We start from the raw sequence: 24,452 nt of genomic DNA on the forward strand, positions 1-24,452 counted from the left end.
AGTGCAGAGTGCTCATGTTAAATATGTAGAGGAAATTCTAGCGGGGCTAACGTGGGGTTAGTTGTAACACACATGGTTTAAACATTTACACACATGCTAGCATAACAAAACTTATGGTATTTACTAGTTGCCATATCAACACTATATAGAGAAAAAATTGTGCCAAAATTCAAAAATATGGAAGATAATCACTGAAAATTTATTTAACCATAGCAAAAGTACATTTCTGGCTAAAGTAAATTTGTCATCTCAGTTTTTAGTGTTTATTTAAAATTAGACAAATCTGATATTATTTTAATATTTTAATCTGTTATTTAGCAGTTTAGATAGTTCTTTAATGCTTCGATAACTATCAGAAGACACTAGCCGGGTTTAAATCCCAGCTGCACAGATGGGGAATGTTGTAACAATGCGTTACAATGTGCCCAGCTGTTAGAACTACGCTCTTCTATGACATTTACGATGTAATTTATATTATATTACTTTCATGAATTTTAATGAGAAACAGGTCAATAAAGACTGAGAGTCAATGTTCAATGTTCAGAAATTAGTATTTCAAGAAACATAAAGCATTCCGGCTCGTCTATTTGTCTCCTGTTCTGTGAGAGCAGTGTGTAGAGGGAGGCAAGTGTTGTGTTCGTCTCTGTGTTTTTCTGAATGTTTCTTCATCTATTTGCCCACATTGTTTTGAACTATGCTGTATAGCTGTGTTGAGGTCAGGGCAGTCCCAAGCATGGTTGCAATGTGTTCATTGTCAAACTCCAAAGTTAGTTTATTATTAATTCTTAAAAAACAAAAACAAAACAAAACATCAAAAAAAATAAAAAAATAAAATAAAATAAATAAAAATACATTTTATTTGAAAAAATGTATAATTTTATTTTATTGACAAAATATTTTAGTTTGTCTTGTATATTTTTTTTTTTATTAGATCAGATAACATTTTAAGCTGTCTTATGATCATGTTACAATGTCACATTTCATTTCAGTTCTATAGTAAATAAAGAAAAAAAAGTATACACTGTAATAAAATACAAAGTTGTAACCACATCTAAAATACAAAGTTGTATTGCTGAAATAGCCTGAGAGACTTCAGATTTTTCCTGAATAAATAGACAATCATTTTTAAGCTCTTGCCACTGGGCAAGTCATCTATCAGACCTGCATTTAAACTGCCTTTCCTCATGTTGATTTAACCCCAGTGGGCAGCAGGAAAGATGTGATTTTTGGGAAACACTCAACGCTGAGCTGACAGTGTATCTCTAAGCTTCTCTGCATTCCACACAAACACGGATGCTTGCAAATGGCAGAGAGATTGATTAATTTGAAGAAATGGATGGTTCTAAAGTTCTATGCAGTTTCTCTTGAGCTCTTCTAGATTTGAAGTCACATGCTCAAATGAAATAATGTGTGTGAAATGTAGTGACCAACTCCACATTTATTATTCTGATCAGGTAATAAAGAGTAAAGATGACTGGGATTGCTAGTAAAAATGCTTCTATTTAGCATTTTTTGAATTTAATGCATTAAAAAAAAAAAAATTATATATAATATATATACTTATTTTTATTATTTTTAATTAGTTGTTTTACAGTTCGTTTCACTTTACTTTTTTTCTACACAAGTTTTAATTAATACACTGTACAACCAAAACACACACACTCCTTCTTGAAACTGCAGGTTTTGCAATAGTTGTACTGTAGGTGTTTAATCTTTTCAGCAAAAAAAAAAATGCTTCAAGAAACAGCAACTGTGGAACACATTGATATATAATTGTATTTTATAGTATCTAATTCCAATGTATAGACCAGCCTTACTTGACCCCACCATTATAATACCCTTGCCTGGGAACACAGTTCAAACTTCCAGTTCAAATCTATCTTTATTATATAGTTGTCTTTATTATATTCATTTTAAATTTGCCTAATGAAATTCTAAACCCTGTCTCTCAGCCTTTTCGTTTTGCACTAGTGTGTCTGTCCAGGTCTGGAGACAATTCCTGGAACTGGAACATCAACCACCTGCTGAACACTGTTCACTGAATCTTTCATCCTCTGTTTTGTTTGTTTGTGTATGCCTTTTTCCACAGCTAAACCCAGCTAAACCTGTATTTGGTCAGAATTTGGCTTAACCATTTTTTGACAGGAGTGGGCCAGTACTGCTTCAGTCCAGTAGGTGGCATTCTACGCAAAGTTACACCAGTATGAAGTAGAATTAATTAAAATCTATTTGTATAATATAATATTGTTCGTATAGTAGTGAAGCTCTAGGGATTTGGATAGAAACCAATCCATCCGCTAACCTCTAAAAATATTCCTTCTACAACTGGCCTATAATTCAACAGTATAAATTGTAATTTAAAAATTACATATGGGACTCCCAAAATGTAAGGGAAGTTGGGAAGTGTTTTAACATTTTGTTTCTGCTTATCCCTAAACTGCCGTAACAAAACGAGCCCCATAATAATAGAAAACAGTGATTTTGTCCATGAATTTACTGTGGTCAAATATCAAATTATTTATAAATATAAATATTTTGATGCAAAAAAAATTGGAAACTAATACATATAAAATAGTCTTACAATTCTGAAAACATTACAGACAATGTGTGTATAGGTTTGGCTATACTTGTGAGGGCCAAATGTTACAATGTAATCAAATCACTTTTGTTGTGAAATATTATTACAACCGACTAGTGAGGACATTTTACTGGTCCTCACTAGTTAAAAAGACTTATAAATTGGCCAAAACATGTTTTTGTTTAAATCTAGTGTTTTGCACTAGATTATGAGTGTTATATTTGTGGTTGTGTTAGGCGATATAAAATATCATTAACCTGATATAAGATCAATGGAACTATAGGGTTTTTTTTTTTTTGTTTTGTTTTTTAGAAGAAACAACTAAGACAAAGTTGATAACTTAGAATTCCATTAAGTCTTATAAGCAAACTCTGTGAAATCCGCCGAGAAATTAAACTACAATCATACATGTAAAAGACAAGAAAACATGAACAAAGTTAAAAAAATAAAATAAAATAAAATAAAATAAAAATTACACATGAACATAGAAGACTTCATAACAAAGCTCTAGAAGACAAAATGAAAAAACAAAAGAAAAAAAAAACAAAAAAACATTTTATTAGAACTAAAAGTGGAAAGCACCCTCCTTGGTGTTTTGTGTTCAAATGAATAAAACAAGGTATCATTTTATGGGTCTTCCCTCCTGAATATCTCTGAAAACAAATAAGAGGGATCAGCAAAGATAAACAGACACACACTGAACTTTCCTTGGAAACCAGGAGAGAGTCAAGAAACAGCAACAGAACAGGCCACACAGACAACCTGGTGGTCTGGTCACTGTCTCAAATACACACACATAAAGTCAGACAGACCGCAGTGTGGAAGAGGAGAATGTCCAAGTTTTGTGCCAGAGTATCTGTTGTATCTAAATGTAATTAAATTCCATGTGAATATTTGACGCATTTGATTTGATCAAGTCAAGTCACCTTTATTTATATAGCTCTTCATACACAACGAATTGTTTCAAAGCAGCTTTACAGTGATAAACAGGAAAATCAATGATGCAAACACAATTCAAATCTGCTATAAAGCTGCTCTAAAAAGACAGTAGTCATTATTCAGTTTAAGTTAGTTCAGTGTTGATTCAGATATGACTTGACAAGAGCAGATCTGTAGTGTATATGGGTATGCAACTGATGCATTTAATGCTCATGATATATGGAGGTTGTGGGAGAACGAAACCAAGTTATGCTCAGTCCAGCACCATCAATCACAGGATTAGCAGTGAACTACCTCCCCTGCACACACACACAATGCCCACCGATAGCCTACATACCACAAACACATACACAGAGAGAGAGAGAGAGAGAGAGAGAGAGAGATCACAAATACACACACACATTTAATGGAGTTCTCATTTAAGTATCTTTTTTTTTCTCAGTTGTTTCTTGTAAAATTACTTAGAGGTCAATAGTTGTCATGCAGTAAGAATACAGAGCTAAAATAATGTGTATAGTAGCTCAAATCATTTGGAATTTTTATTAGAAACATTGGAGATCTCAATTTTTATTTATTTATTTATTTATTGCAGATTCACAAGGCTGGACTAAGCCCATCTTTTTCATTCGATCCCAGCCTTTTTAATTAACTCTCAATTCCAAATTCCTCAGAATTGAAGAATCAGCTCTTTTTTTTTTCAGTGTATTTTCAGTGCAATAAGAATTGGAAATATTAGTTTGGAATCGTTTCTTGGAATTGATGGAAATACAAAATATTTCGATTAGTCGATTACAAAATATCTGGAAGATAAGGGGATCACGTGATGGTTAATTCTACTTGTTACAAAATAAATAAATAAATAAATAAAACATTAATTGCTGTTATTTAATTTCATTTAAAATATCAAGTTAGCTAGGATTTTTTTTTTTAATAACATTTTTAATAACATTTTTAATAACATTTCTTATTGGGCAGGGGAAGAGTTAGTAAAATGTTCTTTGCATTCTTTGCATTCAGAATAGGTCCAGATAAAGTTCAGCCTAATAGTGATGCTTCATTGAATATATTTGTATTTTGATACTTTTTGTTTTTCTACACAGTATTTTGTATTTTATTTTGATGAGTTTAAACAGAGGTATTTAAAATTTTTATTCATTCTCATGTATTTGTGACTGTCTCTGGCTACACGCAAGTGTGGGAGTGATGTGTCATTGGGAATACAGAAAGAAATAGAGTGTTTGTGCGTATATGGATCAGAGTGGCTTGTCTGTGCAGATGTCCTTTGTCATCTAATGGAAGAAACTTCCAGTTTGACTCAACGTCTGCATGTGTGGGACAAGGGTCAGAGGTGAGCGTTTCATGTAACAGGCATAACGATGGAAAATACAAGTAATTTATTACCAGACTGGACCCTGGTTTAATTTAGGGTCTCCACTGGGGGGAGCAAGGTGGCGAGGTGAGGTCCAACACAGGCCTGTTGACACCACAATCTTATCTGCATGAGATCGGGGCCATCATCTGTGAATTAAACATTGATATGAAATAGCACCGACATGGGCATAATGTCGACAGAACTGAGCAGTCTTTCACAGCTTATCTGTCAAGCTGTCTTCACGGTGATTGAAAACATGATTATCTTTTGAGTTAATGGATCCTGTTGTGAGTAATCATATCTCACAAAATAACTGGTCAGATTGAGTGGGTGGTTCAGAAATTAACCTGAAAAACCATAATAAACATATCAAACCATCACCAACATCTTAAACACTCCAATTAAAATAGCTAAATATCTCTTTCTAGACAACTGGACAGCATGAATGTTGAAAACCAAAAAGCTAGGTAAAAATGCTTCCTTACCCTCCTGTAAAACACACACACACACACACACACATACACACACAACTAAACACGACTGTTTTATTTCCATCCTTCTCAGCACTGGATGACGCATGTTCGGAATAGTTAAGAAAATAATCATCATTTTATTACACCAGTGTCATCACAACATGAAAAATCCCACACAGAAGTAATCACTGGCTTTTGCCAGTTAGCAGCATGAGTCAAGCGTCTGTAGGGTCAGCCGCTGTTCTGGGTACCTTTCATCCATCCACAACCAGCACAGCACAGAGCTAAAGCAGAGCTGACATCTGAAACAGCCGCTTTGCTCGCCTGAATGTACAGTAATTGCCCTTGGTAAAGTAAAGGGTTAATACATTTCCCCTTATGCAGTTTCTCTGAAAACAACACTGACACTCAATATCAGCTCCAGGGGGGGAACGGGGGTACAGTGTCAGTCTGCTCTGCGGGAATCTCGATTAGAGCTCTGATAAGCTTCAGATCTATTTACAATCACAGCTTCTGTGATATTTTTTTTTTTCTTTTTTTCTCTAAATAAGTAAATTACCTCTAATACCCTCTCTCCAGCACTCAGACTTTTTAGCTCTTATGTAAACCAGATGTTTCAATCGCACACAAACACAAACACACAAACGCACACATGCGTGCACGTGCATGTGCACACACACACACACACACACACACACACACACACTACAGTGTCTGCTATACACATCAACAAATGCATCAAGAAACATACTATACATTGGTAAGGACAGACACAAATACTGTTCTGCTTACATATTTTTATTGCAGTCTTTGCAGATTTTATCTGACAACATATAATTTACATTGGTTATTCTTTGGACTTACTGTCACATTACTTGGCAGATTTAACTCTGTTTAGTGTCTAATAAAAAAAAACTGTTAATATGAAACATTTATTGTAATAATAATTAATAATGGATGTAATTATTTTGCTTTTATTGAAATTCAAATGCTTTCACTGTCTATGTAGTCTAGGTTTTTTTTTTTTTTTTTTTTTCTAAAATGCTTTATGCACTTTCTGTAAATTTGTCTTTATCCCTTATTTTCTGTTCACCCCTTATGTTTGACAACTCTCCCTTGAAGTGGTTGGTTCTTTCTAACATTATATTTAATGGAGTGACATGACAAAATATTGCATGGTTTAAACTTTTTTTTTTTTTTTTTTTTTTTTTACAGTCTTTATCATCATTTTATATTAAGATAAAAATACAAAAGCATGATGCATAATATCGGATCGATAGATTTTAAAATGATCTTTCTAAAAATGATGCATGGATAATCATACAAGGTGCTTTAGTCAATTAAGTGTTCATCTTGAAATATTACGAACAATATAAAATTAATTCTTACATTTACTTAACAAAATCAGTAAACGACCTGAAGGTGGACATTTTTAGAATTACACTAAAAGGTATTTTACTTGCTAAAAAAGTATAACCTATCAATCAGATGGCAGAAGGCATGTAGAAGATTGTGTACAACAGTTTTTTTTTTTTTTTTTAGCAGTTTAGAAAGAATTGAAAGGCCTTAGAAGTTTGCTTATCAAATGTTTATAGGTTTAATCTGACAATATATTTTATACAGAGAAATTTAACATATGTAAATTACATCTGCATATATGCTCTTGCATACCTTAAGTTATATAACAACAACCAATAAAAACTGACAAATTGGTCCATCAGAGGTGGCAAGGGAAACTGAGCCTTCTCAGAATTTTATTGTAAACGTAGCATCTTTAATATGCTACTAATATACATAACATAGATGCAAATAAGATGTAATTTATTTCATGCCTGGACTCCACAGGAGTCTGACAGCCTAAATGCTTCTCTAATTTGTAAATTGACCAGTTAGAATACATATGCAAATGCAATTACATCATATTATATTTGTTACCTCCTTATCAGAGGTAACCTTTCAAACCACTATACTTTCAGAGTCACTTTAGTTTCTCATCAACCCATCAAGCTAAAGTACAGATGAAATCCAAAATATTGAAGGATTGTAAAACAAGGGAAATACATCAATTTTCATAATGAAGGGGTGGAGAATGGAGTTCCTCTACACATGGGTGAGTAGATGTCAGAATGAAACTCAATTGGGTAAATTATAAAGACTAAGATCATCTGTGTACAGGAGTATCCATGTCAACAAAAATACAGGATAAATATGACAGGCTTTTGATTTTAATTTATACATCAGTTTCTCCAGAGGTTTTCCTCACATGTGACTTACAAATGTATCTGTAATGGTACATCATCATAACAAAGCAGCCAAGACAAGATACAACAACCTGACTCCAGCTACTAAAATGACAACTTTCATGAATTGTAGTCAACATCTGTGACAAGTCCAAGAGCTGTCCCTTCTAGACAGAATTGGTGTAGATGTTGGAGGATGCAAGGCAACAGGAATGAAAGTGTTGAAATGTGGCACCATGTCTTTCTGCTCTTCCTGTCACTCTCTCTGGGGTGAGGAGAGAGTCATAGACTAAAATAAAAAAAGAACTTCACCACATTCAACCCACAACCATTTAGACAGACTGATACTTGATTCACACCCATACACACACACACACACACACACACACACCTGCACCCACCAACACATCCATACACACAAGCCCATACATGCATCCACCCACACACACACACACACACACACACACATGCAAGAGAATGAGAGAGAGACAGAGGCTGTGTGCCATTGGCTGTGACCCGTGTTGCAGTACCTGGTTTTATTGGCTGTCTCATTCACCAGTGTTCAGCATGACCATGCTGACGCGTCTGAACACTGCAGCTATTGTACCGCAACAGCCAGGCGTGGGAAGAGCTGAGCATCAGAGAGGGAAACCTGAGGGGCAGAGGAGGGAGGTAGGATGCCATCCAAATGCGTATGCACATGTGTGTGTGCATGTGTCCTGCAGCAGTGAGATGCAGACGGTGTAATTAACTGGCATCTGGAAGCCATTGCTGAGTAAATGACCCTGCAGCCTCTAACTCGTGTCTCTGCCAGAGCAGCTTACCATCTTCATACATAAACACACTCACTCTCTCTCTCTCTCTCTCTCTCTCTCTCTCTCTCTTTCTCACACACACACACACACACACATGTTGGGTTTTCATGTTTTATGGGGACATTCCACAGACATAATTGGTTTTACACTGTACAAACTGTATATTCTATTCCCTAATGCTACCCCTAAACATTTTGAGTACACAGTTATACCTGGAAATAAATCCTGTTCACAGATTTAAGTGAACATCACATACCTGGCATTTGGTGTTTCTGCACGGGAGGAAAAAAAGAAAAAAAAAAGAAAAACAAACAAACACTTTCCTGCTTCCTGTCAGTGATCTTGGTATCATATGCATGCAGTCCAATGTGGGCAAATATCTGGTCACTATGATTCTCAAATCAGTGAGATAAACGAAAAAAACATCTGTGAGCATGCTGATAACAGGATCATATCAGCTATTGTATTAACATTAATATAATGTCCACTCTTAACAGAAAACATGATTTTTGTGATCTTGTGCATCCACGTATTATTGCACATCATGTGAAAAACATTTTGTATAGGTCTATAATATTTTAAATTACAGTACCGGTCAAAAGATTGGACACATATTACTATTTTTAATGTTTTTGAAATGTTTTGTCTCATGCTCATCAAGCCTGCATTTATTTGATCAAAAATACAGAAGAAAACAGCAATACTGTGAAATATTATTGCCTTTTAAAATAATGGATTCTATTTTAATATACTTAAAAGTATAATGTATTTCTATGATGCAAAGCTGAATTTTCATTATTCTTTGTTAACAGAGGCTTCATTGATATGGCATTAGACTATTTCACAGTAAACGCCTCACAATCTGTTCAAAACAGGCCAAAGAGATCATCTAAACATTCATATTACCTCTATGACATTTTATGTATTATATTTGTTATATAATAAAACCTAAATGTTAATGTGCAGTTTAATACGTTGTTAACACATTTTATTCCAGTATTTATTACGTATTCGATTTTACTCATCTCAGTAAAGCAATATAGTTTAGGAATAGCCAATATGTCTAATGTTACTAATGTAAGTTATGTGTAGTAAACAAAACAGGCGTCTGTGCAATTCATACAGAGACACACAGAACATGCAGAATTCATATTTAAATGGTCTTTTTGCCTTTAATATTCAGACACTATATCGTGATTAGAATAAATAACCTAAGAATAAAACTTACCATTCACAATCATCAGCTTGATCAAGTTGATCCTCGATTGAAATTAAATTGAAAGTGCTCTTCCTCTGAGGTAAATTCTTCCAGAATCATTCCTCACTGCATCTCAAAACGATGTACATGAATCTGACTAATGCGGGCTTTTGCGGCCGTTCACTCTCTGTTGAATGTATCGCCTCAGAATTTGCGTTTGATAGCTCCGCGCGCTCTGTGGGCGGAAAAAATTTTTAAAAAGCACAACATTTTGTTTGTACTGTGAGTGTATACAAATAAAAGAAGACAATCCACAGTTTTTAATAATATATAACTCTTATTTTTAGTTCCAAAATTGCAGTATTTTTAGTCTCTTTCGCACTGGTAAGAAAAAAAATGAGGTGGTATCGCCGGCGTGACCACCGACCTCTGAGTGTTAAACGCGACAATGTCATTAGTCGACAACAGTCTGTGACATCACTACCGGTGCGACCGTGAGTATATGAGGACGCCTGTAGTCCACGTCATTATTTTCTTTGTCTGAAGGAGATGTAAACAGGCAAGCCCAAGACATGACAATGAGATCCAGTGTCTTGTTCCCCTTCTCAGGGAACCAGGGTTACGTTTGTAACTGAGACTTTTCTTTTTCAAATGGGAACTCGTGCTGCGCCTGACAAGATACTAAGGGGAAGAAATACACACTACGCCATGCTGAGTGGAATAACTGCCTGATTGACCTGAGTGCCTAAGCACTCAAATAAGGACTAAATGGACTTAGAATTAAACAAATTCTATGGATTCTATGGACTTAGCTGGAATCCAAAAATTCACCAACTCCACCGGTGGACTGTCAGTCACAATATTCCCTACGGCCACCACCCAAGCATCATACCCTATTCAGGTGGAAAGTCCTAGCCTTTTAACCTTCCTCCCTTCCATACCATGCCAGATGCCAGTGCCTGTCCCAATGAGCTCAAAGGTCTGGTAACGCTAGCCCTATATCCTAGACATTACCTTTAAGGGAATACTGGCTCAGGGAATATTTAATCAATACACTAGCTTGTCACTGTCGCTAGGGGAGCAAGCTCTACCCTTAGACACCCCAGGGGAGATAAAATCTTTACTACCTCAGTAGAAAATAGCTCACGCCCTGTCTGACTATAGTCAGATTTTCAAGAGACAAGCACTTCTAAAGGTGCTTGCCAATGAGAAGGGATGCTAAAAGGCAAAGGGATGCTAAAAGGCAAAAAAAAAAAACACTTCTCACTGGGGCTCAGAGAAGGGTAGCTCCAGGAAGTGGAGTACTCAGCATGATGACCCTCTGTGGTGAGACCACTCACCCCTAAAGACATGCCTACCAAGGGGAGCTCTGAAGCATGAGTTACTACTACTCACTATCGCTGTCTAGAGAATGTGATTCCAGAAATCTGACTGAGCTCATACCAGGGAGTGAAGGACCCTAATTAGAAACCCTGAACAGTAGGGAAGGGAACTCTACACTTGACCCTGAAGCACTGCTGATCAAGGGGAGCCAGTGGAGAGCTAGCTGCAACCACTCAAATTATTGCAGTCCTGTGTCAAGATCTCATGACTCCAGCACTCCCTAAAGGTGCCCTACAACAGAAAGGGTTAGTAAATCTGGTGCGAAAGCCACTTTTCGTTGGGGTCTAGAGATGGGATGAAGCTCTAAGAGGAGAAGATGACACCACTTAAAAACCATTAAAAAAACTCTGGTGAGAGTCCTGATCTGTACTCGACCCTAAACGAGCTACAAGGGAGCTTCCTGCTTATAGAGAAAACTCCAATATCTGTGGGAGCAGCTACAACCGTGATAAACAAAGGAGGCTTCCTATTTAGGGGCCCCCAAAATCTGGGGGAGGCAGACAACCTTATTACTATAGGGGAGCTTCCTGCTTAGAGAGAAAAACCCCAATATCTGGTGGAGGCAGCTTCAACCTAATGAACACAAAAGGAGCTTCCTGCTTAGGGGACCCCAGTCTTTGGGGGAGGCAGCTTAAACTGTTGTTAGCATAAGGGAGCTTCTTGCTTAAGGGACCCCAGTCTATGGTGGAGGCAGCTTAACCTTAAACACCATCTATTTTGATATAGCTGGTGCTACCTGGACTTTAGCATCAGCTAATATGTAAAAAAAAAAAAAAAAAAAAAGAGAAGGAACGCCATTTTAAAAGGCAAACATCCTTAACTTGAAAATTTAACCATATCAAGACTAGATGTGTCGAACACTTTTTTCAAACTTATCAGAAGATAGAACATATTAGTAAAAATACTCTGCCATTAACATCATCTGTCAATAATTTGCCTATCATGCAGGCCCATGAAGGCAAATCCCAACCTCAGCATTTTTCAGGCTTGAGGGGGAATTAATACCATCACAAACCACTAGGGAGGGACATATCTCCTGGAAGCTGCTGACTGAGACACAGCTTTGAGATAAAAGCATCAAGGAAGAAGAATTTATTTTCCTTCTTATTACAGATACATCCCCGTGGCAACTATAGCAACCATGAACACCCAATTTTATTGACCGTGTGCTTTGTGGCATGGTTGGCTAGATCTGCCTCAGGAGATAGTACAAACTTCTCCCGTGTGTGGAAAGCAGAGGGAGACGATTTATTGATAACATCCGCCTCATCTCACTTTACATCCAATTTCTAAGAATTAGACATTCCACCTTAATCACCCAGATTAGAAATCAACATGAACATATCAGAACTAACAGGAAGAGTGCAAAAGGTAAAGGACTTCTCGACTCCTCCCACGCTCCGCCTACAACCCCAGCGATGGGTTAGTGCTAGGGTTAGAGTCCACATTTGTAACAGTTTATCATTAACTATTAAGACTGGATGGGCAGGCGCACAGGAGTCAGTCATCATTATGAGCATACTGTGTATAAGCAGCAGTCATTGCACCATCCTGGCGACAATTCTTCCAGCATCCTTCCACCTCCCATTCTCCTCCTATGTTTCTCCGATTCTTCCCATACATAGTACCATTGTAGGGGTGTTTAGCTCAGAGTTCGGGTGGAGCCTTGGGTTCAAGTCTCCTTCGAGGACAGCAAGCAAAGTTTGTTTACCATTAACTATTAAGACTGGATGGGCAGGTGAACTTGTGAAAGTTTATAAGAAAGCCAGTAATACGACTGTGTGTTTCTCCTTGATTGCAGGGCTTTGTGAGCAACAGGGGTCTCTGCGGAACTGGTCAAATGTCTCAAACAAAAGGCTAGCGAGGCCATTTTCCTCATATCTCATCCAATAGCTTACAGAGGGGTTTTAGAAAGGGGGAGTGTTGTGATTTCCCCAGCCTTTCCAACCACTTTCAACAGTTCACTTCAGCTCAGACTTCATAAAGACATTTCCTCTTCGTCACTGTATGGCCACCCACCCACACACACACCAGGCTGTCCAAACAGCTTCTGTCTTAATCACTCCTGCAAAATACACACACACATACACATACACACACACACACACACACACACACACACACACGTTGAATTTCCATGCTTTATGGAGAATTTCCATAGACATAATAATTTTTATACTGTACACACTGTACATTCTATCCCCTACCCCTATCCCTAAACACAACCCTCACAGAAAACGTTTTGCATTTTTACATCTTCAAAAAAAAATAAAAAATAAAATAAAATAAAATAAATTATTATTTTTTTTTTAAATTATAAATTAACTAAACGTAACACATAAACTGCAAAAATAAATTGTACCTACAAAAATTACATGGTATAAGTTTTTTTTTGAAGGAGAGACAGAATGCACAGGCTAAAAGAATAAAAGGGAAACTAAGAGTCTCCTAATATGACAGGGCCCAGTCAGAACCCTCCCTCCCCCCAAACCCCACCAGGTCTCCCAGACTCATCTCTGGTTTTAATCAGTGTGACCCGTTTGCTCTCTAAAAGCCCTGCTGCAGACATTAAGAGAGACAGGGTTACACCCTCTGGGGTTTGTGAGGGTCCTAATCCCTCCTTGCATTATTATATGCTTAAACCTGAGTGAGCCATGAGAATATTCCCTCTGGCATTTTATTTTCTTCCTCTCTGACTGACACCTTAACAAAACTGCCATCAATCGAGAGTGAATTACTTTTGACAAAATCTTTAATGATCTTTAATTTACTGTTAAAATTTAAAGATTAATTTCAAACAGGAGACATCACAGGCACATTTATGTAGACTAAATGATTTGAGCAAACAGGGAAAAATATTCACCACTTTAACAGCCCTCCAAAGAGAAAAAATGCACTGGTGAAACATCTACAATAATATAATGAAATATTAGCCATTCATATTGCTTGTAAAAATATTTAATCAGAATATACGCCTGAAAGAAAAGCAGTCAAACCTTGACCTTGGTAGTTTTGTGATAGATAGCCCCACTCATAGTGGAATGTCATTAGTCCAAAATCCAGGACCACACAGCCATATAAGCACTGCTATTAGGAGTAGTGCAGCATTTTCACCTTTCTTTCACCAAGTTTTGCCAGCTTAGGACATGGTGTCAGATATTGTAAATTGCAGCAAAAAATGCAGAGCTCTTATTACCTTAGCTTTATATTTGCAAATACACTAATCGCATCTTTGAAGACTGCTGCTATGTGTAAAACTGCTGTGATCAGGACAGTGTGTGCTCTCTCTCTTTTTCCTCCAAAGTTTAAGAAAAGAACAAAGACTTTTTTAGCCCAAAGCACCCTGTTCTGTGTGGCACATCGCTCTGGCAGTCATTTGGTAAATATTGTATTTCCTGTCTCCACCTTAACTGTTTTGTTAATTGGCTTGTGTTAACCTTGTGACCCGCTGATGGAGAGGGTTTATTTCGAGGATTTGCGGAGTGACTCAGGAAGCCAGGAGCCCCAAAATGCCCTGCACTGTTTCCCCACCAGCCCGAGACCTCCTGCCCATGGTGCTGATCCCATGGGGTGAACAACTGGACAGCCTGAAGATCACATGAAGAGAGATAAATGAAGCCTGCTCCTGCTGCAACAGCATCACACACACACACACACACACACACACACACACAGGTTTGTTTTGCTATCAAAGTGAGGACATTCCATAGGTGTAATGGTTTTTATACTGTACAAACTGTACATTCTATCCCCCTACACTACTGCTACCTCTAAGCCTACCCATCACAGAAAGCATTCTGCATTTTTACATTTTTAATACAACATTGTTTAGTACATTGTAATGCTATTTCCTCATATTTCATGTTTACGTCGTAATACCGGTGTAATACCCATGTCATTATACAAATTCGTGTCCTCATAAATCACAAACAACGCCCACTACTCACACACACTCTGGCATTCACAGACAGTCAGCAGCACTTTTATTTTACAATGACAATTTTTTTTTTTTTTTTTTTTTCTATTTCAAAGAGGCACATGACAAAGCTCTTGACAGCTCAGAGAGGTGTACTAACATGTCAAAGTGTCATTAGAGAGATCTGACAGTGGTATAAGATTATCTGTTCACACATCACAGGCACATCTAGAGTCATAGAACAGATCATGCTGACACACGAGGCCTTCTGAAGCGAAGCGATGTGTTTGTGTCTGGCAGAAGCTAGATATTTTACTTCATAACTTGTTAAATATTGATATTTTTTTTACATGAATGCTTGCTTTGCTTCAGAAAGCCTTTATTAACCCCTGGAGCCATGTGGAGTACACATTTAAGATGGATGGATGTGGATGGAAGCGCTTTCTTCAGCTCATACTCATGACCCCTGTTCACTGCCATTATAAAGCTTGGATGCATCAGGATATTTATTAATATTTATCCGATTGTGTTCATCAGAAAGAGGAAAGTCATATACATGTAGGATGTCTTGAGGGTGAGTAAAGCTTGGGCTAATTTTCAGTTGAAATTGAATTAATCCTTTAATAACTCCAAAAACTCGATAGCTTTATGGACCAAGCTTAACCAACAATCCTGAAACTGCTTATAAGTGGACATGGCAACACTGCAAAAGAATGTTCTGTGAAGCAGCTTTTCCAAGCATAAGCATAGCATGACACTTCTGTTGAATGTGCTTAACGCTCTGGGGTCTGAGGATTTTCGGGGCCCTGGAGAAGTTTTGACATGCCCTGACATTTGTGCTTTTTTCAGTTGTTCATAAACATATTAATGGAAAAAGTGTCATTACACTGTATTCAGCACAAACTAGGCTACAATAATATGTGAGGAACATGTATGTACATGTTTGTGTTTTTGAAGGAATAACGTTTATGCGTGGTTATTGAAAAAACAAAAAAAACTTAAGTCACTGAAATAAAGCCAAAAAAATATATTAAATCTGTGTTCACAAGACTTCTGGGTATTGGAGGTTGTAGACTAGAGTTTTTGCTTCAAAATGATGTAAAAATTATCCTGCCTACTCATTCATATAAAACAATATATTGATTTAGTTTTTGTAAGACACTTTTTGTCAAGAAACACAGTATGCGTGGAGGCGTGAATCATCATGAATAATGAGGTAATTCACACCTGAGAAGACAAAAGAATCGCATAAAGAACCTCTAATGAGCTGCATATTAATGAGGCCTTTCAGTCAGGTAGGCTGTGAAAAAACCCTCTGTGATCATGTCTCAAGCTCATCATGGTGTATATCAAACATACAGGAAAAACAGCAATACTGTGAAATATTATTACAATTTAAAATAATGGTATTCTATTATATAATTTAAAATATAATGTATTTCTGTGATGCAAAGCGTCTGAACATTCATGTTACCACTATGGCATTTCATATAGCCTTTTAGCTTAAAAGCATGCACATCTGGAGAAATATTGATGGATTCTCATATGTTTATGTCAATTTTCTATACAGAGGAGTAATATTTATTCAATATTTATTGTCATCACTATGAACGCTGGATACTGTGTTTTCAATTCATACTTGCAGCCGGAGGGCGCTCTGTGCACATTTAGTCCACAAATTAATCTAAAGAAGAACATTCCAGGATCTAACGGCATGTCTTCCAGAGGTCTCTAACCATGGCTTTAACATACAGATAAACACTTTTCAAGACAATAAATACACGATTGAGACGATGTATACATGTATTGCCTCAGAATTTGCGTCTGAATAGCGCTCGCTCCGTGGGCGTGGCCGCACTAGAAAAAAATTTTGTTTTCGATTTGACTTACACGATTTAAAACCTGACATTTCAACATTTCTTTAGACATAAGTCTATTTTTTTTTTGTGATTAGTATTCACTAAGTTACAGTTAATTTTCTGAGAACTATCAGATTGGACTTCGTTCAGAGGGAGACGACAGATCATGCATCATGTTAGTTTTCTTTATTTTGCAAAAAGCACAACATTTTGTTTTTACTCTGAGTGTACACAAATAAAAGAAGATATTCCACAGATTAAAATGGTGTATAACTCTTAATTGTATGTGCAACATTGACGGAGTATTTTGAGTCTCTTTCACACTGGTAAGAAAAAAAACTGAGGTGGTATCGCCGGCGTGACTGCTGACCCGAGGGAGTTAAGTTAAAATTGCTGAACATAAATCATAATTGCTGTGATATTTCTTTGGTCAGAATAGTGGACACCAAACATGTGAGACATCAGAACGTTGCTATGGTTACCATGGTGTCAGTCATCATAGTGAGTCATGTTCCATACACACATTTAATGACAATTTAGGGGACTCACTACTGAATTTAAATGCAGTTGTCACTCCTGAAACGTTACAGTGTGTATGTTACAGACACACTGCTCCAAGATTTGAGTGAAGATCCACGTGCAGCATTTATTTAGGACAATCCATAAGAGTAGTCAAAACAGGCACATGGTCAAATACACACAGCACTCCAAACTAGACAGAATCCAAGAACACAGGCAGAGAACATGAAACACTGGAACAAGAATACAGGTACTCAGAAATGCAGTGGTAATATTACTAAGGCTACGCACCAAACCAAATGAGAACATAGCTTAAATAGACAAAGATAAACAAGCTAATGAACCACAGGTGGAAACAATCAGGCATGATGAGAATAATGGGGAGAGTTATGGGAAACGTAGTTCATGTGAGAAGGTCAATGAACAAGAGGCTGGTGATTGTGACATAGCCCCCCCTCAAAGGGGCGGCTTCCAGACGCTCCTATAAACGAGAGGTCCAGGAGGGCGGTGGAGTGGAGGCGGACTCGGGGGCGGGATGGAGGGCCAGGTCCATGGAGTTGAGGAAGGACTGATAACAAAAGTATTGTAGGAGGCCGAGGCAAAGCAGGCAGTGCAGGTGGCCAGAACGGAGCAGGCCGAGCAAGCAGACAGGGCAGCGCTGGCTGAGTAGGTGGCCAAGGTGGTGCAGGCTGAGCAAGAAGGGCTGAAGACCACTTCAGCGATGCTGGAGACCCCCATGGCGTAGCAGATGACCACCACAGCAGTGCAGATGGGATTGTAGACACCCACGGCGGAGCAGACGACCACCACAGCAGCGCAGATGGGCTAGAAGACCCCCATGGCGGAGCAGATGACCACCACAGCAGCGCAGATGGGCCAGAAGACCCCCATGGCAGAGCGGGTGGAACTAAAAGCCAACACAACTGATCAGGCAAAACTTAAACACAAGGTACAGAGAGGTTAGTGCTGGCCACAAGGGCAGTATTAAAACAGTCAGGTGGTTTGAGAATGTCCATCATGGACATAACTGGGCCAGCAGAGTGTTTCTGGTTAACAGGAAGTTGATGTATGATCTCTGCGGTTACGTCGAGACAGGCAGGAATTTCTGGGACGACCTCCTCGCTCGAATCACATAAGACAGGAAATTCAGGGATGACCTCCGTGGTCGTATCAAGGCAGTCAGGAAGTTTATAGGTTACAAGGCTGGGTTCTAGGACTGGAGCGAACTCCTGGTCTGGAGCGGGCTCTGGAGCGGATTCATGGACTGGAGTGGATTCATGGATTGGAGCGGGCTCTGGAGCAGACTCCTGGGCTGGAGCAGGCTCTGGAGCGGACTCCTGGGCTGGAGTGGATTCATGGACTGCAGCGGGCTCTGGAGTGGATTCATGGACTAGAGCCGATGTGTGTGCAGCCCACACACACCAAATGGCTGTGGCCATAATGGCCAGGGTTGCAATCTCTGAGGGCTCAGGCATGGCAGCCATCTTGGCTGAGGGCTCTGGAAGATCTGCCGAGACGTGGCGGGGCTCTGGAAGATCTGCCGAGATGTGAAGGGGCTCTGGAAGATCTGCTGAGACTTGACTAGACTCATGAAAATCAGCTGGGACTTGACTTGGCTCACGAAGATCAACTGGGGCTTGACTTGGCTCACGAAGATCAACTGGGGCTTGACAGGGTGCTGTTGTGGCAGCCATTTTGTGAGCGTGCTCTAGCGTGGCAGCCATTACATGAGCAGATGAGGTGCTGTGTCCATACCTGGCCAGTGTTCCTCGGAAAAGCTGCTAGATCCTTGGTGGGGTGTAGCCTTCTGTTACAGACACACTGCTCCAAGACTTGAGTTAAGATCCACGTGCAGCATTTATTTAGGACAATCCATAAGAGTAGTCTACTCTTGACTACTCTTATGGACAATCCATAAGAGTAGTCAAACTAGACAGAATCCAAGAACACAGGCAGAGAACATGAAACACTGGAACAAGAATACAGGTACTCAGAAATGCAGTGGTACCATTACTAAGGCTACGCACCAAACCAAATGAGAACACAGCTTAAATAGACAAAGACAAACAAGCTAATGAACCACAGGTGGAAACAATCAGGCATGATGAGAATAATGGGGAGAGTAATGGGAAATGTAGTTCATGTGAGTCAATGAACAAGAGGCTGGTGATTGTGACAGTGTACATGGCCATATAGTTAGGGCCCAAGCCACTGGTGGCACAGGGCCCTCTTGATCCACTAAGGATTATTAGGGCCCAAGCCGAAGGCGAAGGCCCTATTGTTTTCTTTAGGATTATTATTATTAGGGCCAAAACCCTGTAAAGGGCTGAAGGCCCTATTGTTTTCTTTAGGATTATTAGGGCCCAAGCCACTAATGGCACAGGGCCCTCTTGATCCCCTAAGGATTATTAGGGCCAAAGCCCAAAGGGCTGAAGGCCCTATCGTTTTCTTTAGGATTATTATTAGGGCCCAAGCTACTAATGGTGCAGGGCCCTCTTGATCCCCTAAGGATTATTATTATTATTAGGGCCCAAGCCACTAAGGCGCAGGGCCCTATTGTTTTTCTAAGGATTATTATTATTATTATTATTCCGTCATCCGGGGCTTTTTGGGGGCCTTAACATGCTCAAAAACTCTTGAAAATTGGCACACACATTGGAATCTGCGGCCATTAGGACGCTGCAGAGGCTGGTACCCGGGCTTCTCAGTCTGTTTCTGTCTCTCTCTCTCTCCTTCCCCTCCCCTTGGTCCCTCAGGTTCACTTGTGTGTGTGTGTGTGTGTGTGTGTGTGTGTCAGTTTCACCCTTGATCAGATCTTTAACCCTTTTCTAGCAGACTCGCTGTGCTTCAGAGTTTAGTGCCAACCCTAATCAAACACACCTGAAGCAGCTAATCAAGCCAGTTTATTTGTAGGCCACTGACAACATAATATTACATTATTAGTTTGATAATTAGGTTAATTAAAATATAAAAACACACTGCAAATGATAACTTCACACTCATTTGAACTTGAACTATGACACTTTATCACTATTTGGACAGGACTACATCTCTAAATTACACTTGAGTTAAAATTCTTATTACCCGTCAACTGTGATTTCATGTATTGATTCAGACAAGACTACCTTCTTTTTTTTTTTTTTTTACAAAGGTGAATGTGTGTTTTGTAGACATGGGCATTACAGAAGGTCATGTGCTGTGTTTGCGAGCATCACATATGACGCATGTATTTAAATATTTATATCATTCTAATTTATTCAAACCCCATATTTACATAAATTTCACATGATTTTATAAACATGGCTGTTTATAACAAACTTGTATAAGTGAGCAGAAAAATCTAGACACATACCTTACTTTTACCCAAGACAGATATTAAAATCGTCTTTGCAAGTTCTGTGATTTGGCTCTATTTATTAATTTTATATTATTTTTAATTATTACATAAAATACCACCCATACTGTAATTAAATGAAACCATGATTTTGGTGCATAAGATTGGTGCACAAACAACAGCTCAGGAAGGTCAGAAAACACATGGAGTAGTGTTAGGGTAATACAACATCAGCAATCACAGACATTCACATTACACTAGATTACATTTCTCAGAGTACGGTTGAATTTGCGCAAATAACATTTTATAGTGGTTGTCTGAGAAAAACACAGACATGACAGATTAGGATGGTATTCTGCACTCATTTGAAATTGACTTATTACATTCTATGATATGAAATTCATCCATATTTATCTCATGGATGTGGCTGTTGTTGTTTGTGATCATAGGAGTACCAGCTGCTGCAGTAAATGTGGTCTGAATTTGACATAGACCTTTTATGTTTAACCGTTTTAAATGCCCATTGCCTGCCATGCACAGTTGCTCTGAAGCCACCGGGCTTGGGCCTGTCATCGCTGCTTGCAGCTAAATTTATTATTATTTTCTAAGTTTTTGGGGATTTTGGGGCCCTTAACGTGTTCAAAAACTCTTGAAATTTTGCACAATGGTCAGAATCCACGGCCATCAGGGCTGGGCAGAAGCCGGTACCCGGGCGTGGCAGGGAGGCTCGACAGTGCCCCCTTGAAGGGGATCCGAAAACTTGGTCCATATATCAAACACGCTTGCACATATAAATACAAAACTCGGTACACATATAGACCTCATCGGGCCTAACAACTTTCGTGCTCTAAGTTATACGCCGGCTCAACAGGAAGTCGGCTATTATGGGTTGTTTGAAAAACACATGCATGAATTTGATATACTCCTCCTAGGCGATTAATCCAATCACCACCAAACTTGGTCAGCATGAAGTCAAGACATTGAGGATGTAAAATTGCCAGCGGATTTTTGATATCTCAAACGGTTTGGCCGTGGCGAGGCAACGAATTTATGGCGAGAAAAGGGAATCAGGAAGTGTGTTATAACTTCTGCATGCATTAATTTGATTTTTATGAAACTTCAGCAGTGTGTTCGTTGTAGGAGCCCGATCACATGGATGTGACTATTGTGAGTCAAAGTTATAGCGCCACCAACTGGCAGCAGGAAGTGTATCACTTTCAAAATGCTTTGAGATCACACTCTTATTTTTACCCGATTTGCTTCAAACTTCATCACAATAATGTCAAAACATGGCAGATGTAGACCTGTGAATGTATTTGTGATATCTTAAATACTGTTGCCATGGCAACATGTCAAAGTTTAATAATATTCTTGGGCATTTTTGAGGCTCTTAACATGCTTCAAATTGCATGAAACTCGACACACACATCAATATTGTCATCCAGTAGACATGGGCAAAGCCTTATAAACGGATGAGGAGGAGGGGCTCTACAGCGCCACCTTAAAGTGCAGTAAATGTGAAGTGAATTTGACATAGTCCTTTGATGTATAACCATTTTAAATGCCTATTGCCCACTGTGCACAGTTGACCTGAAGCCACTGGGCTTGGGCCCGCCATCGCTGCTTGCAGCTATATTTGAATGTTTGCTTTCGCACCCAAAAGCTGCACGTGTAACCTGTGGTTTGCGACACCAAGCATGACTGATGTGCAGCCACGCAGATGGAGCTGGGTTTAGCGACAGCAGTTAGAAGAAACTAAAACTTCTGTGTTGTGTAGATTTCGAGTTGCGTTGGTCAATCAAACACAGAGCAGCAGGCATTCGTTCATCTGGATCTTTTATTCTCGCTCATGATACAACACACAAACAAGCAGCCTCTTTCAGTGAATTGCCCTTAAATTCTCTCTCCCATGCGGTTACAATACAAAAGGGAAGATGAGGAGAAAACTCATAAAACTTAAATTGAGCGAAAAATTGCATTAAACAAGAAAATATAAAACAGGAAACATACCTAATACAACACACGAACAAGCAGTCTCTTTGAGTGAATTGCCCTTATTGTTCTCTACAAAAAATTTTTAATTACAATTTAATTGGAATGAATATATATATATATATATATATATATATATATATATATATATATATATATATATATATGTGGAAGAGGAGGAGACAAAATGAGAAATTGCAGCAGCTTTTACTTTCGTTTTGTGTTTGTTTATTTATTGAAGTGCTGAACGTTCACCAGTTCCCGCCTCCTTCTTCCCTTATCAACTAACTTTATTACAGACAGCTATATCAGATATATGAACATGAAAAATTGTGTGTCGATTTTATTTAACAATACCTATATTTAACAGTATAATTTCTATATCTGTTACACACAGTCATTCATTGTCTGTGGATTCGCAATTTTCCACAACATCTGGCTATGATTTCTGACCCATATGTCTCTTTTAACCGTTTTGATCACGGCATCTGTGAGATATTTAGCAACCTTCGCCTCCTCATTTTACAAGATTTGAAACATGCAGCCCCATGACTAAAAATTGTTTTTAAAAGAAACCCCACTACCATAGGCATGTGAAGTAATCAATTGAAACTATTTGCAAATAATATTTTGTTTTAAAATATGCACACGTTACTGATATCTGATATGTCGAAAATGCTAAATGTTTCTTGTCTTGTCACATTCATCAGTTATGAGTTACATGAATCAAATATAAATTATATCATATTTTACATTCAAAACAGTGAAATTTCTTAAAAAGTTAAATTGCTTGCATACCTGGATATTACTGTCGGTCGTTGAGCATTCCTCTCGTAAAACAGTTAAATATTGATGTTTAGCTCTTTCAGAGGTAAAACTAAAGCGTTGCACTGGAATTCATACTCATCTTCTGTAAACAGTAAGACCCGCCTTCTTTGATTTGATTGGCCATCTCATTCATTTTGACACTGACGAGCGCTTGTTAGACTGTTGAGACAGAGCAATCTAAAAACTTTTAAAACTTTTTGTCATCCATATAACAAACAGAGCTGTGCGTAATGGAGTGCAGTAGAGCAGCATCGAGAATATCAAATATTGAGGGACAATTTGGCCATTTCTAATTTTTGCGGAGACTTGTCCTTCTAAATGTCTGTGGTTATATTGTTGTGGTTGTTAACCAGTTCTTCATTGTTTGTTTTGGAGTTATAGACATTTATACATATGAGATCATAAAAAAATGACCCATGAACGACTTTGTTTTGATTTTTTTGCCACTTCCTATCAAAATTTTGAATTTGGGTTAAAACATATAATTAACCAGATTAGGTTCCGTGTTTCCTACAGTGGTTTCGTCTCGATCGGACTAAAATGGCAGACGGGCATAATGGCCGATATGGTAAAATTGGACATCATTCGACTCGCCATTATGCCCCGAATCAAATGAGACCAAATTTATGCCTTTTGGACAAACCTATTGGAAGTAATAAGCAAAAATAGCCATTTTTCGTATCTCCGGACCAGTAGTTGGCGCTGCGCTGAAACACTGCATGTTGCCTCAGGTCATGTTTGTAATGACATGTACCAAGTTTGGTCTGAATATGATAAAGCATTGTGGAGATATAACCTTGAGTCCAATTTGGGGTGCTCTACGTTAAATTTATTTGCGTGTTTTTCAAGAATGGTTGGGTTAATCAAAAAGCTCTTAATAACTTTTTGCAAGCATAGTCTGAAGATGATCTGACTTGATTTTCATGAAAATCAAACGCAGCGTCTAGGACGAGTTCGAAAAAGCAGGTTTTTCGCAAAATTCAACATGGCGGACAAATCATAAGTC

General features: G+C 38.3%; 1 protein-coding gene across 1 annotated transcript in view; it reads right to left on the reverse strand.

Moving 5' to 3' along the window:
• LOC127500116 (uncharacterized) overlaps window positions 1–24,452 on the reverse strand; it is a 673,680-nt gene that overhangs the window by 186,166 nt on the left and 463,062 nt on the right. The gene's annotated exons all lie outside the window — the stretch shown is intronic.

The sequence above is a fragment of the Ctenopharyngodon idella genome, chromosome 18 (genome assembly GCF_019924925.1).
Source record: "Ctenopharyngodon idella isolate HZGC_01 chromosome 18, HZGC01, whole genome shotgun sequence".
Lineage (NCBI taxonomy): Eukaryota > Metazoa > Chordata > Actinopteri > Cypriniformes > Xenocyprididae > Ctenopharyngodon > Ctenopharyngodon idella.